Here is a 17,749-nt window from a genome sequence, read left to right as displayed (position 1 = left end):
CTCCAGCAGGTGGTAGTAAAGGTTCCCCTCCTTCAACAGGGAAGGGGTTACTATTCCACTATGTTTGTGGTACCGAAACCGGACGGTTCGGTCAGGCCCATCTTGAATTTAAAATCCCTGAATATTTATCTGAGGAAATTCAAGTTCAAAATGGAATCGCTCAGAGCGGTCATTGCAAGTCTGGAAGAGGGGGATTTCATGGTGTCTCTGGACATCAAGGATGCTTACTTGCATGTCCCCATTTATCCGCCTCATCAAGAGTACCTCAGGTTTGTGGTACAGGACTGTCATTACCAATTCCAGACGCTGCCGTTTGGCCTGTCCACGGCACCGAGAATATTTACCAAGGTGATGGCGGAGATGATGGTGCTCCTTCGGAAGCAAGGAGTTACAATTATCCCATACTTGGACGATCTCCTCATAAAGGCGAGGTCCAGGGAGCAATTACTGATCAGCGTAGCACACTCTCAGGAAGTGTTGCGGCAGCACGGCTGGATTCTGAATATTCCAAAGTCGCAGCTGATCCCTACGAAGCGTCTGCCCTTCCTGGGCATGATTCTGGATACAGGCCAGAAGAAGGTATTTCTCCCGGAGGAGAAGGCTCAGGAGCTCGTGACTCTGGTCAGGGACCTCCTGAAACCAAAACAGGTGTCGGTGCATCGCTGCACGCGAGTCCTGGGAAAGATGGTGGCGTCATACGAAGCCATCCCCTTCGGCAGGTTCCATGCCAGGATTTTTCAGTGGGATCTGTTGGACAAGTGGTCCGGATCGCATCTTCAGATGCATCGGCTGATCACCCTGGCCCCCAGGGCCAGGGTGTCTCTTCTGTGGTGGCTGCAGAGGGCTCACCTCCTCGAGGGCCGCAGGTTCGGCATACAGGACTGGGTCCTGGTGACCACGGATGCAAGCCTCCGAGGTTGGGGGGCAGTCACTCAGGGAAGAAACTTCCAAGGGCTGTGGTCAAGTCAGAAGACTTGTCTGCACATAAATATCCTAGAACTAAGGGCCATATACAACTCCCTAAGCCAAGCGGAGCCTCTGCTTCGAGACCAACCAGTGCTGAGACAGACAACATCACTGCAGTGGCCCATGTCAACCGACAGGGCGGCACAAGAAGCAGGGTGGCGATGGCAGAAGCCACCAGGATTCTTCGTTGGGCGGAGAATCACGTACAGGCACTGTCAGCAGTGTTCATTCCGGGGGTCGACAACTGGGAAGCAGACTTCCTCAGCAGACACGACCTCCACCCGGGAGAGTGGGGACTTCATCAAGAAGTCTTCACGCTGATTGCAAATCGATGGGAACTTCCACAGGTGTACATGATGGCGTCACGCCTCAACAAAAAGCTAAACAGGTATTACGCCAGGTCAAGGGACCCTCAGGCGATAGCTGTGGACACACTAGTAACACCATGGGTGTTCCAGTCGGTCTATGTGTTTCCTCCTCTTCCTCTCATACCCAAGGTGCTGAGAATTGTAAGAAAAAGAGGAGTGAGAACAATATTCATTGCTCCGGATTGGCCAAGAAGGACTTGGTACCCGGAACTGCAAGAAATGCTCACAGAGGACCCATGGCCTCTGCCTCTCAGACAGGACCTGCTACAACAAGGGCCCTGTCTGTTCCAAGACTTACCGCGGCTGCGTTTGACGGCATGGCGGTTGAACGCCGGATCCTAGCGGAAAAGGGCATTCCGGATGAAGTTATTCCTACACTGATAAAGGCTAGGAAAGATGTGACAGCAAAACATTATCACCGTATATGGCGAAAATATGTTGCTTGGTGTGAGGCCAGGAAGGCCCCTACAGAGGAATTCCAGCTGGGTCGATTCCTGCACTTCCTACAGTCAGGAGTGACTATGGGCCTAAAATTAGGGTCCATAAAGGTCCAGATTTCGGCCCTATCCATTTTCTTTCAAAAGGAACTGGCTTCACTGCCTGAGGTTCAGACGTTTGTTAAGGGAGTGCTGCATATTCAACCCCCTTTTGTGCCACCAGTGGCACCTTGGGATCTTAACGTGGTCTTGGGGTTCCTGAAGTCCCACTGGTTTGAGCCACTTAAGATCGTGGAGCTAAAGTATCTCACATGGAAAGTGGTCATGCTGTTGGCCTTAGCGTCGGCTAGGCGTGTGTCAGAATTGGCGGCTTTGTCATGTAAAATCCCCTATCTGGTTTTTCATATGGACAGGGCAGAATTGCGGACTCGTCCGTAATTTCTACCAAAGGTTGTGTCTTCGTTTCATTTGAACCAACCTATTGTGGTGCCTGCGGCTACTCGTGACTTGGATGATTCCAAGTTGCTGGACGTGGTCCGGGCTTTGAAGACTTATGTTAACAGAACGGCTGGAGTCAGGAAGACTGACTCGCTGTTTATCCTGTATGCATCCAACAAGCTGGGTGCTCCTGCTTTAAAGCAAACTATTGCGCGCTGGATCTGTAACACGAATTAGCAGGCTCATTCTGCGGCAGGATTGCCGCATCCAAAATCAGTGAAAGCCCACTCCACAAGGAAGGTGGACTCTTCTTGGGCGGCTGCCCGAGGGGTCTCGGCATTACAGGTTTGCCGAGCTGCTACTTGGTCGGGTTCAAACACTTTTGCAAAATTCTACAAGTTTGATACCCTGGCTGAGGAGGACCTTTTGTTTGCCCATTCGGTGCTGCAGAGTCATCCGCACTCTCCCGCCCGTTTGGAGTCTTTGGTATAATCCCCATGGTCCTTACGGAGTCCCCAGCATCCACTAGGACGTTAGAGAAAATAAGATTTTACTCACCGGTAAATCTTTTTCTCGTAGTCCGTAGTGGATGCTGGGCGCCCGTCCCCAGTGCGGACTTTCTGCAATACGTGTATATAGTTATTGCTTAATAAAGGGTTATGTTATATTGGCATCCTTTGGTTGATGCTATGTTGTTTGTTCATACTGTTAACTGGGTAAGGTTATCACAAGTTTTACGGTGTGATTGGTGTGGCTGGTATGAGTCTTACCCTGGATTCCAAAATCCTTTCCTTGTAATGTCAGCTCTTCCGGGCACAATTTCCTTAACTGAGGTCTGGAGGAGGGGCATAGAGGGAGGAGCCAGTGCACACCAGGTAGTACTAAATCTTTCTTTAGAGTGCCCAGTCTCCTGCGGAGCCCGTCTATTCCCCATGGTCCTTACGGAGTCCCCAGCATCCACTACGGACTACGAGAAAAAGATTTACCGGTGAGTAAAATCTTATTTTTACACTATCCCAGCAAATCAATGCTCTCTTTGAAGATTGACATATCTCCATATCATTCCGACCCGATCGCAGCGTGCTTTCGTTCGCACAGCTGGGACCGAGTCACTACTGCGTATGCGCGGGGGCTGTAATGCGTAACGACGAAGGCAAAGAAGAAAGCGATTGCAGCGGATATCGCTTGAAGATTCACTGGCGGTGGGCGTTCCTGGGCGGCAACACAGCGTCCGGAGCCGTTTTCAGGGAGTGGTAAGAAAAACGCAGGCGTGTCCAGGGCAGGTGTTTGACGTCAGATCCAGGATCGAACAGGCTGAAAACATCGCAGCTGGTAAGTATGTCTAGCCCTACTTACAAACTGTACGAATGCAGCCTTGCTATAGGGAAAAACCCACCCACATAGGCGGAGTATAGTTGATCGCATGGGCTGCAAAAGGCAGCTTTGTGCGATCAACTCGGAATGAGGGCCTAAACTCGCACATTTTGCAAAGTTGACCAATGTAATGGTGTGCAGAGACATGCAAAATCGCATTTTTCCTGCAGTCTAAAAAATCGCAATGGCAAAACTTGCATCCAGATGTTTTGCCATTGCAAACATACAACTCAGGCAATGTGATAGGATGTGAGTTTACAACTCACGCCTAAAACATTACCAAAAAATTGCCAATAAATATACCAGCTTCTGGGTGGCAAGACTGACAAAAGCATGCAGAGATCAGTGAGATCCATAGGCATAGGTATCATAGGTGCAGGGAGTGCGGTTGCTACGGGGCCCTGGCCACATCCAGGGCCTGGCCCTCCACTCCCCCTGCACCTGGATAATATGCCTACTTGCTAGCTAGTGGCCACACACTTACTACAGACCAGTGCCCCGTGGCTTCTCCTCTCTCAGCAGTGTGCTGCTGCTGCAGGCACATCTGCTGTCAGTCTTATGGGTAACAGATGGCTCTGACTCCCCGTTCTCACTGATGCTGGGAGGAGCCATGGCATTGCTTAGTTTGGCTCCTCCCAGCATCAGTGAGGATGGAGAGACACGGAGCCAGCGGCCGGGACATTGACAGCAGATGTGCCTGCAGCAGTACACTGCTGATAGAGGAGAAGCTGCGTGGCACAGGAGGTGAGTGCCCACCTGCACAGTGTGCGGTGGCAGTGAGGCGGGTTTGCGGGGAGCTGATGCAGCAGGGCTGTGAACGGGAAGCGGGAAGGGGGGTGAGAAAAAGTTGCTATGGGACCCCATATGTCTAAGCTACGCCCCTGGTGAGATCCGTGCATGCTTCTGTATGGTAAAGTAAAGAAAGAGTTAAAAATAAAAAATAAAAAGATGTGCAGGTCCCCACCACAAGCATAACCAGTCCCAGGCTCTTTGAGGCAGTCCTGGTTGCTAAAATATGGGGGAAAAATGTGTAGGGGTTCCTCGTATTTCAACAACCAGCACCGGGCTCTTGGACTGGTCCTGGTTCCAAAAATATGGGAGTGGGGGAGACGTTAGGGGTCCTCTGTATTATTGCAGCCAGCACCGGGCTCTACTAGCCAGGGAGGTAATGCCGCAGCCGGGGGGCACTTTTACATAGGTCCCTGCAGCTGCAGCATCACACCTCCCAACTAGTAATCCCTGACCGGGTTTCCCTGGGGGAGTAGGGACCCCTATAATAAAGGGGTCCCCCCCCCTCCAGGCACATAAGGGTCAGGGATAAAGCTTGAGGCTGTCCCTGCCATCGTGGGCTGCGGATGGTGGGCTGAGAGCCAAAATTTTTTGTAAAATAAAGAAAGAATTATTGTCTTTTGTTGTGGAACTACAGGTCCCAGCAAGCCTCCCCTGCATGCTGGTACTTGGAGAACCACAAATACCAGCATGCGGGGCATTAAAGGGCCTGCTGATAGCTGTAGTTCCACAACAAAATAAATATTCAAATAAACACACACACACGCTGTAACAGTATAATTTTATTTAAACACACTTACACATACCTACATCCCACGCAGCCAATCACATCCATTTGTTCGGTAGAGTCCATGGGGTAACTGTGAAAAAAAAATTATACTCACCTAAAATCTGGTACAGATCAGTCCTCTTCTTTCTAAGTAGGCATCCACAGGGTTAACCCCCCCCCCCCCTGGGAACACCCCCCCCCCCTGCACCGCGCAACTAAAGGGGATCCATGTTTACACATGGATCCCCTTTCCCTGAATGCCAGGATCCCTCGTAACTTCTGTCAGTTGGGGACCCACCAGCCAATCAGGGAGCACCACGTCATAGTGCTCTCCTGAATGGCTGTGCGTTCCTGGCCTGCCAATCAAGCAGAGTGCATTGGCTGTAATGGGGAGAGAATCCCCATTATTGTCTATAGTGGTAACTTTGCGGTCTGCAGTAGACCACAAGGTTAATTGAGGTCACTCTTAAGATCAGCCTTAACTTACTATTAAAGCTGAAAGACTTGCTTTAGGAATCCATAGGAGATGTGGAAGGAGTGGCTGAGCCATTGAGAGAGAGAGAGAGAAACATATCTATGTCTATATCTATGTGTTCCCTCTCCATGAAAACTATTTAATCCTTTTCCTGTCTATATGTAAAATATGTTCTATACAGTATATTATTTTAATAAATGTTTACGTGTTTTTATAATTAAGCACAAGCCTGCTATTATTCATTTTCTGGAAAACATGCAGTTGTGGCCAAAGGCCTGATAGATATACTCATTTATATTTAAATTAAGCTCAGATAGAGTCTTTTCCACCAAGCGCAGTAATATCTATATACTTATAACCCGTTTGTGTGTGTCTATTGGGGTTCTAGACAGACCCCTAAATTACTTGCAGCTACTGTGGATGATACATACATATTTATTTATTTTTATATATCTGCAATAGCGCCAGGAGAGGTGGTGCTGGTCACCCCCGATTTCATAACAAATCTCGCACAATGTAATGAAACATCACATTACATTTTGTGAGTTTTCATTCTTGAAAACTAATCCTACATCGCAGTCTCTGCACAGCTCAGAACTTACTCACCTGCTGCGATGATCCTGGATGGAGCTGACGTCAGGAACCCTCCTTGGAAATGGCCGGGCACTCCTGCGTTTTCCTGGACACTCCCTGAAAGCGGTGAGTTGCCACCCACGAATGCCTTCTTCCTGTCAGTCTTCTTGCGATCGCTTTTTTAATAGAATACATCACTGTACGGCAACCCCTGTCGGCCAGCGACGCGCCTGCGCATTGCGGCCCGCATGCATGCGCTGTTTAGACCCGATTGCATGGCTGTGTGCGATCGGGTCTGAATGACCCCCAATGTAATTGCCTCAAACTTAAAAACTTGCAGGGTATTACATTTGGCAAGTTTGGGGACAAACTCACACCATCTAATGTGCGATAAGGTGCAGGTTTGTCCCACAAAAAAAAACTGCCCCCCATTACATCTCGCCTCAAGTGTCTGAATTTTTTTAGTGGTGTACGTGTCTATACTGAAATCCTGTTTCTCAAAATCATATACTGTGCTGTAGCTTAGGCATGTTTTAATCTATTTCCCAGTGTTCTTTTACCAGCATGTGCAAGACAAGGTCACCACATTCCAGGCAGATAATTAATGCAATATACTGTGGTGTGTACTTGTGTATAGGGCTATCTTATAACGCATATTACAAGGTCATCTGTGGACAAGGACATCTTGAACTGAAGCAGAGATTCCACTTTGCATTACAAGACAAATCTCGTTGAGAGTACATGTACATGCATTCTGATGAGTGAGGCGCTAATGCTCGTATCTATAAAACGGATTCGATGTGTGCGATCGGGTCTGAATAACCCCCAATGTAATTGCCTCAAACTTAAAAACTTGCAGGGTATTACATTTGGCAAGTTTGGGGACAAACTCACACCATCTAATGTGCGATAAGGTGCGGGTTTGTCCCACAAAAAAAAACTGCCCCCCATTACATCTCGCCTCAAGTGTCTGAATTTTTTTAGTGGTGTACGTGTCTATACTGAAATCCTGTTTCTCAAAATCATATACTGTACTGTAGCTTAGGCATGTTTTAATCTATTTCCCAGTTTTCTTTTACCAGCATGTGGAAGACAAGGTCACCACATTCCAGGCAGATAATTAATGCAATATACTGTGGTGTGTACTTGTGTATAGGGCTATCTTATAACGCATATTACAAGGTCATCTGTGGACAAGGACATCTTGAACTGAAGCAGAGATTTCACTTTGCATTACAAGACAAATCTCGTTGAGAGTACATATACATGCATTCTGATGAGTGAGGCACTAGTGCTCGTATCTATAAAACGGATTCATATATAATGTAATTTACATGAATATAATGTACTGTAATGTAAAGCTATGCAAGTATTCCAGTGTTGCCATCTTTCCCCAGCTTGTAGGGTTCTCAGCAGCTGAAATTTCATACCTGACAATATAACTGATAAACAGATGTGTCAAAATATAGAACCCATGGAAAGTGCAATAAAAATAGGTCAAATAAGACTCAACGGTGGCATTTTCACCACTGCATTCAAAAATCTAAAAATGACACATTTAAAGTATTACAATGTGGCACAACTCCTTTCTCATTAACAGTCTGCATGAAAAGTGCATGCAAAACCTGTCAGAAAGTCTTCATTCATTTTCATGAATTTTTACCCATTTTCCCTGTCTCTGGGTGGGGTGTAATAGAGTCAGAGTTTGCTGTATGTGCAGGATGCAAGCTAAACTCTGATATTTTTTTAAAAGGGGCAATCATTTACAAGCCAAAACCATGCCCTTTAAATGAAACCCCTTTAAAAAAATGTCTGAGGTCGGCATCCTACACGTCCAACAAACTCGGACTCTAGTACATCCCACCCAGACCCGGTGCTACCCACTCAGCAAAGGGATGCAGAGCAGGTAGGTGCCAGGCTGGAGAGGCACTCTCCCTGCTCTGCATCCCTGCTGCTGCACCACCCTGTTCTCCTACTGCTGCTGCCGGCTGCTGTGCCTGTCACACTGAGTGGTGCTGACAGCATGAAGAAGCCTCCTCCACAGGCTCCCCTCCCCCTGGTGACAGCATTATCTAAACACTGAAAAGTGGGTGGAGCTACACAAGTGGAGGGGGTAGAGCTACACAGGACCAGCAGGCTGCAGTGCCACAGAGGAGGACATGCTGCTGTAGATCCTGCCAGCCAGACTCTGTGATAAGTAAGTGAAGGGAGAGTAAGTGAGAATGTCTGTGTGTATGTATATACAGTATGTACTGTATGTATGTATGTATGTGTGTGTGTGTGTGTGTGTGTGTGTGTATTTATGTATGTGTGTGTGGGGGGGGCAAAATGTGAATAATATGCACTTCTGTGGGCGTTGTGTGTAAGCAGCACTACTACTGGGTCGTTATGTGTAAGTGGTGCTACTACTGGGTCGTTATGTGTAAGTGGTGCTACTACTTGGGTGTTATGTGTAAGTGGCGCTGCTACGGGGGCGTTATGTGTAAGAGGCGCTACTACAAAAAATGCATTGCACCACGGCATTGGCACACCCCCTCCCAACCTGCCTGTCAATCAAGCAGAGGCGATCGCAGCCCTTTGATGCTTTTAGCATCTCACTGAGCTCCCGGGGTGCGCACATGCAGTGTATTCCGCATAGGGCTTCAGACTACAATCGCTGCCGCTGCAGCAATACAGTCTGAATTAGCCCCTTAGATCAAAAGAGTTATAAGATAATTATATTCCATTCAGAGTTTATACTAATGATTCTTGAGATAAGCAGGTTTGGTTTCCTAGAAACTGAACCCCCCCCCCCTCTTAGGAGATTCTCCTCAGGTCTTCCACCAGACTCATTTCAGTAGACCTGGCAACACAAAATGCCGGAGGGAGTGGGCATGGGACTGGGACTGTGGTCTCTGAGGCACTGTAAAAACATACACAAAACAAACAGCAGTGACCAGAGGGAGAGGGTGTGGGACTGGGGTTCCGGATGATAGGCTGTCAGTTCAGTGCTGTTTCTAGCACTGGGCAAGCCGTGCAGTCGCACGGGGCACCCGCCGTGGCACTTTTCCCCTGTACAGACTAGAGATGAGCGGGTTCGGTTCCTCGGAATCCGAACCCGCCCGAACTTCATGTTTTTTTACACGGGTCCGAGCGACTCGGATCTTCCCGCCTTGCTCGGTTAACCCGAGCGCGCCCGAACGTCATCATCCCGCTGTCGGATTCTCGCGAGGCTCGGATTCTATCACGAGACTCGGATTCTATATAAGGAGCTGCGCGTCGCCGCCATTTTCACACGTGCATTGAGATTGATAGGGAGAGGACGTGGCTGGCGTCCTCTCCGTTTATAGAGAAGAGAGTGAGACTAGAGTAGAGAGAGACACAGTAGTAATTTTGGGGAGCATTAGGAGGAGTACTTTAGGAGGAGTACTACTACTTGCTGAAGTGATAGATAGATAGTGTGACTGTATAATGTATATCTGACTTGTGGGGGAGACACTGACAGTGGGGAGCAGTTAGAGTCTGAGAGCAGGACTCAGGAGTACATATAACGTACAGTGCACACTTTTGCTGCCAGAGTGCCACACTGCCATTGTGACCACACTGACCACCAGTATAATATATTGTGATTGTCTGCTTAGGAGTACTACTTGCAAGTTGCTGATAGTGTGACCAGTGACCTGACCACCAGTTTATAATAATCACCACCAGTTTAATATATATAATATATATATATAATTGTATATAATATATATATAATATTGTATACCACCACCCGTGGTTTTTTTTTTCTTTCTTCTTGATACATACTACTATAGTAGCTTACTGTAGCAGTCTGCAGTGCTGCTGAGCTGACAGTGTCCAGCAGGTCCGTCATCAGTCATTACATAATAAATATATATTATATACCTGTCCGGCTGCAGTACTAGTGATATTATATATATATATATATATATATATATTGATTTCATCTCATTATCATCCAGTCTATATTAGCAGCAGACACAGTACGGTAGTCCACGGCTGTAGCTACCTCTGTGTCGGCAGTCGCTGGTCCATCCATAATTGTATACCACCTACCCGTGGTTTTTTTTTTTCTTTCTTCTTGATACATACTACTATAGTAGCTTACTGTAGCAGTCTGCGGTGCTGCTGAGCTGACAGTGTCCAGCAGGTCCGTCATCAGTCATTAGTACATAATAAATATATATTATATACCTGTCCGGCTGCAGTACTAGTGTGATATTATATATATATATATTGATTTCATCTCATTATCATCCAGTCTATATTAGCAGCAGACACAGTACAGTAGTCCACGGCTGTAGCTACCTCTGTGTCGGCAGTCACTGGTCCATCCATAATTGTATACCACCTACCCGTGGTTTTTTTTTCTTTTTCTTTCTTCTTGATACATACTACTATAGTAGCTTACTGTAGCAGTCTGCGGTGCTGCTGAGCTGACAGTGTCCAGCAGGTCCGTCATCAGTCATTACATAATAAATATATATTATATACCTGTCCGGCTGCAGTACTAGTGATATTATATATATATATATATATATATTGATTTCATCTCATTATCATCCAGTCTATATTAGCAGCAGACACAGTACGGTAGTCCACGGCTGTAGCTACCTCTGTGTCGGCAGTCGCTGGTCCATCCATAATTGTATACCACCTACCCGTGGTTTTTTTTTTTCTTTCTTCTTTATACATACTACTATAGTAGCTTACTGTAGCAGTCTGCGGTGCTGCTGAGCTGACAGTGTCCAGCAGGTCCGTCATCAGTCATTAGTACATAATAAATATATATTATATACCTGTCCGGCTGCAGTACTAGTGTGATATTATATATATATATATTGATTTCATCTCATTATCATCCAGTCTATATTAGCAGCAGACACAGTACGGTAGTCCACGGCTGTAGCTACCTCTGTGTCGGCAGTCGCTGGTCCATTCATAATTGTATACCACCTACCCGTGGTTTTTTTTTTTCTTTCTTCTTGATACATACTACTATAGTAGCTTACTGTAGCAGTCTGCAGTGCTGCTGAGCTGACAGTGTCCAGCAGGTCCGTCATCAGTCATTACATAATAAATATATATTATATACCTGTCCGGCTGCAGTACTAGTGATATTATATATATATATATTGATTTCATCTCATTATCATCCAGTCTATATTAGCAGCAGACACAGTACGGTAGTCCACGGCTGTAGCTACCTCTGTGTCGGCAGTCGCTGGTCCATCCATAATTGTATACCACCTACCCGTTTTTTTTTTTTTCTTTCTTTCTTCTTTATACATACTACTATAGTAGCTTACTGTAGCAGTCTGCGGTGCTGCTGAGCTGACAGTGTCCAGCAGGTCCGTCATCAGTCATTAGTACATAATAAATATATATTATGTACCTGTCCGGCTGCAGTACTAGTGTGATAATATATATATATTGATTTCATCTCATTATCATCCAGTCTATATTAGCAGCAGACACAGTACGGTAGTCCACGGCTGTAGCTACCTCTGTGTCTTTTAGTTGTGCCTATTAAAATATGGAGAACAAAAATGTTGAGGTTCCAAAATTAGGGAAAGATCAAGATCCACTTCCACCTCGTGCTGAAGCTGCTGCCACTAGTCATGGCCGAGACGATGAAATGCCAGCAACGTCGTCTGCCAAGGCCGATGCCCAATGTCATAGTACAGAGCATGTAAAATCCAAAACACCAAATATCAGTAAAAAAAGGACTCCAAAATCTAAAATAAAATTGTCGTCGGAGAAGCATAAACTTGCCAATATGCCATTTACCACACGGAGTGGCAAGGAACGGCTGAGGCCCTGGCCTATGTTCATGGCTAGTGGTTCAGCTTCACATGAGGATGGAAGCACTCAGCCTCTCGCTAGAAAACTGAAAAGACTCAAGCTGGCAAAAGCACCGCAAAGAACTGTGCGTTCTTCCAAATCCCAAATCCACAAGGAGAGTCCAATTGTGTCGGTTGCGATGCCTGACCTTCCCAACACTGGACGTGAAGAGCATGCGCCTTCCACCATTTGCACGCCCCCTGCAAGTGCTGGAAGGAGCACCCGCAGTCCAGTTCCTGATAGTCAGATTGAAGATGTCAGTGTTGAAGTACACCAGGATGAGGAGGATATGGGTGTTGCTGGCGCTGGGGAGGAAATTGACAAGGAGGATTCTGATGGTGAGGTGGTTTGTTTAAGTCAGGCACCCGGGGAGACACCTGTTGTCCGTGGGAGGAATAGGGCCGTTGACATGCCTGGTGAAAATACCAAAAAAATCAGCTCTTCGGTGTGGAAGTATTTCAACAGAAATGCGGACAACATTTGTCAAGCCGTGTGTTGCCTTTGTCAAGCTGTAATAAGTAGGGGTAAGGACGTTAACCACCTCGGAACATCCTCCCTTATACGTCACCTGCAGCGCATTCATAATAAGTCAGTGACAAGTTCAAAAACTTTGGGCGACAGCGGAAGCAGTCCACTGACCAGTAAATCCCTTCCTCTTGTAACCAAGCTCACGCAAACCACCCCACCAACTCCCTCAGTGTCAATTTCCTCCTTCCCCAGGAATGCCAATAGTCCTGCAGGCCATGTCACTGGCAATTCTGACGAGTCCTCTCCTGCCTGGGATTCCTCCGATGCATCCTTGCGTGTAACGCCTACTGCTGCTGGCGCTGCTGTTGTTGCTGCTGGGAGTCGATGGTCATCCCAGAGGGGAAGTCGTACTCGTAAGACCACTTTTACTACTTCCACCAAGCAATTGACTGTCCAACAGTCCTTTGCGAGGAAGATGAAATATCACAGCAGTCATCTTGCTGCAAAGCGGATAACTGAGGCCTTGGCATCCTGGGTGGTGAGAAACGTGGTTCCGGTATCCATCATTACTGCAGAGCCAACTAGAGACTTGTTGGAGGTACTGTGTCCCCGGTACCAAATACCATCTAGGTTCCATTTCTCTAGGCAGGCGATACCGAAAATGTACACAGACCTCAGAAAAAGAGTCACCAGTGTCCTAAAAAATGCAGCTGTACCCAATGTCCACTTAACCACGGACATGTGGACAAGTGGAGCAGGGCAGGGTCAGGACTATATGACTGTGACAGCCCACTGGGTAGATGTATGGACTCCCGCCGCAAGAACAGCAGCGGCGGCACCAGTAGCAGCATCTCGCAACCGCCAACTCTTTCCTAGGCAGGCTACGCTTTGTATCACCGGTTTCCAGAATACGCACACAGCTGAAAACCTCTTACGGCAACTGAGGAAGATCATCGCGGAATGGCTTACCCCAATTGGACTCTCCTGTGGATTTGTGGCATCGGACAACGCCAGCAATATTGTGTGTGCATTAAATATGGGCAAATTCCAGCACGTCCCATGTTTTGCACATACCTTGAATTTGGTGGTGCAGAATTTTTTAAAAAACGAGAGGGGCGTGCAAGAGATGCTGTCGGTGGCCAGAAGAATTGCGGGACACTTTCGGCGTACAGGCACCACGTACAGAAAACTGGAGCACCACCAAAAACGCCTGAACCTGCCCTGCCATCATCTGAAGCAAGAAGTGGTAACGAGGTGGAATTCAACCCTCTATATGCTTCAGAGGTTGGAGGAGCAGCAAAAGGCCATTCAAGCCTATACAATTGAGCACGATATAGGAGGTGGAATGTACCTGTCTCAAGCGCAGTGGAGAATGATTTCAACGTTGTGCAAGGTTCTGCAACCTTTTGAACTTGCCACACGTGAAGTCAGTTCAGACACTGCCAGCCTGAGTCAGGTCATTCCCCTCATCAGGCTTTTGCAGAAGAAGCTGGAGGCATTGAAGGAGGAGCTAAAAGGGAGCGATTCCGCTAGGCATGTGGGACTTGTGGATGCAGCCCTTAATTCGCTTAACAAGGATTCACGGGTGGTCAATCTGTTGAAATCAGAGCACTACATTTTGGATTTTGGCCACCGTGCTCGATCCTAGATTTAAAACCTACCTTGGATCTCTCTTTCCGGCAGACACAAGTCTGCTGGGGTTCAAAGACCTGCTGGTGACAAAATTGTCAAGTCAAGCGGAACGCGACCTGTCAACATCTCCTCCTTCACATTCTCCCGCAACTGGGGGTGCGAGGAAAAGGCTCAGAATTCCGAGCCCACCTGCTGGCGGTGATGCAGGGCAGTCTGGAGCGACTGCTGATGCTGACATCTGGTCCGGACTGAAGGACCTGACAACGATTACGGACATGTCGTCTACTGTCACTGCATATGATTCTGTCACCATTGAAAGAATGGTGGAGGATTATATGAGCGACCGCATCCAAGTAGGCACGTCAGACAGTCCGTACTTATACTGGCAGGAAAAAGAGGCAATTTGGAGGCCCTTGCACAAACTGGCTTTATTCTACCTAAGTTGCCCTCCCACAAGTGTGTACTCCGAAAGAGTGTTTAGTGCCGCCGCTCACCTTGTCAGCAATCGGCGTACGAGGTTACTTCCAGAAAATGTGGAGAAGATGATGTTCATTAAAATGAATTATAATCAATTCCTCCGTGGAGACATTGACCAGCAGCAATTGCCTCCACAAAGTACACAGGGAGCTGAGATGGTGGATTCCAGTGGGGACGAATTGATAATCTGTGAGGAGCGGGATGTACACGGTGATATATCGGAGGATGATGATGAGGTGGACATCTTGCCTCTGTAGAGCCAGTTTGTGCAAGGAGAGATTAATTGCTTCTTTTTCGGTGGGGGTCCAAACCAACCCGTCATTTCAGTCACAGTCGTGTGGCAGACCCTGTCACTGAAATGATGGGTTGTTTAAAGTGTGCATGTCCTGTTTATACAACATAAGGGTGGGTGGGAGGGCCCAAGGACAATTCCATCTTGCACCTCTTTTTTTCTTTCATTTTTATTTGCGTCATGTGCTGTTTGGGGAGTGTTTTTTGGAAGGGCCATCCTGCGTGACACTGCAGTGCCACTCCTAGATGGGCCCGGTGTTTGTGTCGGCCACTAGGGTCGCTTATCTTACTCACACAGCTAGCTACCTCATTGCGCCTCTTTTTTTCTTCTTTGCGTCATGTGCTGTTTGGGGAGTGTTTTTTGGAAGGGCCATCCTGCGTGACACTGCAGTGCCACTCCTAGATGGGCCAGGTGTTTGTGTCGGCCACTAGGGTCGCTTAGCTTACTCACACAGCTACCTCATTGCGCCTCTTTTTTTCTTCTTTGCGTCATGTGCTGTTTGGGGAGTGTTTTTTGGAAGGGCCATCCTGCGTGACACTGCAGTGCCACTCCTAGATGGGCCAGGTGTTTGTGTCGGCCACTAGGGTCGCTTAGCTTACTCACACAGCTACCTCATTGCGCCTCTTTTTTTCTTTGCGTCATGTGCTGTTTGGGGAGTGTTTTTTGGAAGGGCCATCCTGCGTGACACTGCAGTGCCACTCCTAGATGGGCCCGGTGTTTGTGTCGGCCACTAGGGTCGCTTATCTTACTCACACAGCTACCTCATTGCGCCTCTTTTTTTCTTTGCGTCATGTGCTGTTTGGGGAGTGTTTTTTGGAAGGGCCATCCTGCGTGACACTGCAGTGCCACTCCTAGATGGGCCCGGTGTTTGTGTCGGCCACTAGGGTCGCTTAGCTTAGTCATCCAGCGACCTCGGTGCAAATTTTAGGACTAAAAATAATATTGTGTGGTGTGAGGTATTCAGAATAGACTGAAAATGAGTGGAAATTATGGATTTTGAGGTTAATAATACTTTGGGATCAAAATGACCCCCAAATTCTATGATTTAAGCTGTTTTTTAGTGTTTTTTGAAAAAAACACCCGAATCCAAAACACACCCGAATCCGACAAAAAAAAATTCGGTGAGGTTTTGCCAAAACGCGGTCGAACCCAAAACACGGCCGCGGAACCGAACCCAAAACCAAAACACAAAACCCGAAAAATTTCAAGTGCACATCTCTAGTACAGACTCCTTCCTGTCATAGTACTCCACTCGGGAGGCAGAGTTTCACAGAGTATCACGACGCAACGCGTCATTTCGTGAAACTCTGCCCTTTGAGCAGAGTGCTATGACAGGGAGGAGGGGGAGCGACCAGGCGGGCAGGGGAGCTGGCAGGGGGACAGGGGAACTGTTGGGAGCTGGCTGGCGGGCTGGTTGTGGCTGACTGTGGCTGGCTGTACACACCCCTGGCAACTAGCATTACACACCCCTGGGAATGAGCATTACCCCTGGCAACTAGCATTACAAACCCCTGGCAACAAGCATTAACCCTGGCAACTAGCATTACACACCCCTGGCAATGAGTATTACCCCCGGCAACTAGCATAATGCCCGTCATAGATTCTGAAACCCCTGGCAATGAGCATGGATCCCAGAGCATGAAACCCCTTGCAATGAGCAAGACACCCAGCACATAATACCCCTGGTAACGAGCATACCACCCAGCACGTGAAAACCTTGGTAGTGAGCAGGTAATTTAAAAGTAATTAGAAACTTTGCTGTAGGACATAATGGATCACGGGCATTGCGGTGTGTGACATAATATGGTGCAAGGGGTATTACTGTTTGGGACTTATTATGGTGTAATACATTTTTTTCCCTGTAGTGGCTGAGGTTTGTTGGGGCAGGGACAAAAACTGGGGTGTAAGGTAGTCTTTTCCTTCGAGGTCATGCCCATTTTAGCAAGACCACGGCCATGTTAGTGAGGCCACCCCACCCTCGCGTTTTTATGTTTTTTCAATGGGGGGGGGGTGCGCATATTTAAATCTTGCACTGGGAGCCAAATTGTCTAGAAACAGTCCTGCGTCAGATACTCGATTGACAGTTAATAGGTTGATCACATATGGTCAACATGCATTAGGTCGATAGGTACAAAAGGTTGTCATGGTCAAATGGTTGACAGTAAAAGGTTGAGAGTATTCAAGTTCATATATTAAAATACAGAAAAAAAAGAAGACTCTATTTTTGGGGCACTCATTATGTAATTATCCAGAATCCTTGTTACCCACAATATTTTCAATTATTAAAATGTAACCTTTATTAGTATGCATTAAAAAAATTTGTAATTAGAAATGGGTGGCTGAAAAGGGAAAAATTATCTTTGACAGACACAAACAAACATAACATATGATTTGTTCACTTGACAAAGTGACAATGTAGCATAATTAGGCAGTGCAATTTTTGCCTTGTTAGTACTGTAGCTTTTAAAGTGTAAATTGACTCTTACTGGAGACTACAGAACCCAAAAATGTAAATGGATAATCCTGCTCAATAATGCTCTTTTCGTAGATGCGTGTTAATTTTGCTTAATGTAACTACCACATTCATCATCTGTTATGGTTAACTTCATGCAAAATCACACATTAGACTCTATAATATAATCAACCTCCACATGATTATATAGTTTGTCTTTAAATAACACCCTGCTCTGATGGGACACAATATAAAAATTCCCTAGTGATATTCAGTATGTAGACCTACTGGGAATATATCATTTTTCTACTGCTAGTGTTGCATCCAGATTTGTCCGAGGACACAGTGTGTATGGGCTGTAATTTATTACCAGCTATTTATATATCGCACAC

The sequence above is a fragment of the Pseudophryne corroboree genome, chromosome 6 (assembly GCF_028390025.1).
Source record: "Pseudophryne corroboree isolate aPseCor3 chromosome 6, aPseCor3.hap2, whole genome shotgun sequence".
Lineage (NCBI taxonomy): Eukaryota > Metazoa > Chordata > Amphibia > Anura > Myobatrachidae > Pseudophryne > Pseudophryne corroboree.
Note: the sequence above shows the minus strand (reverse complement) of the source record.